The following is a 1238-nucleotide window of genomic DNA, read 5'->3' on the forward strand; positions in this document are numbered from 1 at the left end:
GAGCCGCACGCCAAGGTGAGCCGGGACCGCGCGGTGGGCGGGGCCGGGGCGGGGCCTGGATTCAGAGTCTTAGGAGGTTACCCTGCACCGTGAGAAAAGGGGCGGGGCCATGGCCTTCATGGAGGCGGGGTTTGGGCCTTGGGCGGAGCCAGGCAGATGACGGGAGTTTGAGGGGCGGAGTTTCGTACAGGACCGGGCTCGGATTGGTGAGCGCTGCCTATGGGCGGAGTTCCGTTGCTCGTGGGAACCGCGGTTGCGTACGAGGTGGTGGGCGGGGCCGTTCCAGAGTCAGATGCCCAGATTGGTGGATTGGACTGAGGGGCGTGGCCTCTGTACTGGGAGCGCTGGAATTGGAGGCGGGCTCAAATCTGGACCTGGCATGAGGGGGGCGGGTTCTTAAGCCCCTCCCACTGCCTACCTGTGCGCCCCTCTCCCTGCTCCTTCCTCTCTCCATCTCATCCCCGCAGAAAAAGTCAAAGATCTCCGCCTCGAGAAAACTGCAGCTGAAGGTGAGACCCGGTCTGGAGAGGCAGCCTAGGCGTCCCTGGGGGGCGGAGCTTGAGGCTTCGAATGTGGGAGTGGGTGGGGCTTGGAGTGTTGGGTTTGGGGGCGTGGCTTTGCGGCGGGCCTTGGAATGATGGATCTTGAGGGGGCGGGACCCGGAAAGACTGAAGGCCAGAGCTGGCATTAGAGGACAGGAGCCCGAGGGTCTTCATCCCGCTCCCCCCCACGATGTGAGTTGAGGTCCAGCCTCCCCTCGCAGACCCTGATGCTGCAGATAGCGAAGCAGGAGCTGGAGCGCGAGGCAGAGGATCGGCGCGGGGAGAAGGGGCGCGCTCTGAGCACGCGGTGCCAGCCCCTGGAAGTGGCTGGGCTGAGCTTCGAGGAGCTGCAGGTACAAGCTCGAAGCAGGGTCCCCTGCCCAGCCCGAGGCCCTGGGCTCCTCTGTCCAGTCTTGCATCTTGGGGCTCGGGTACAGTCACTATCCTCCCCCTTCTGCTCAGGACCTTGGGGCCCGATCTCCCAATATTTAGCCTCAGGAGTTCAGACATGTGTGTGGCCTGCAAGCTGCCTACAGTCTCAAAACCCAGAGGGCGGTTCTTCTGTCCCTAATTCTGTAGATTCGCAGGGTTAGTGGCTCTGGAGTTCGCCTTTGTTCTCAGCTCCCCAGAGACCAGCTTCAGTCTACTTCACAACCAGATATCCACCCCCCAGCCCCTCGGACCCAGGAGTCCAGG

General features: G+C 63.2%; 1 long non-coding RNA gene across 1 annotated transcript; it reads left to right on the forward strand.

Annotated features, from left to right (window-relative positions):
* On the forward strand, positions 1–890 carry LOC106725611. The gene is made up of 3 exons (XR_001361537.1): positions 1–15; positions 468–509; positions 764–890. It is a non-coding gene; the product is annotated as an uncharacterized LOC106725611 (long non-coding RNA).
* The last annotated feature ends 348 nt before the right edge of the window (positions 891–1238 follow it).

The sequence above is a fragment of the Myotis brandtii genome, unplaced genomic scaffold, assembly GCF_000412655.1.
Source record: "Myotis brandtii unplaced genomic scaffold, ASM41265v1 scaffold1763, whole genome shotgun sequence".
NCBI lineage: Eukaryota > Metazoa > Chordata > Mammalia > Chiroptera > Vespertilionidae > Myotis > Myotis brandtii.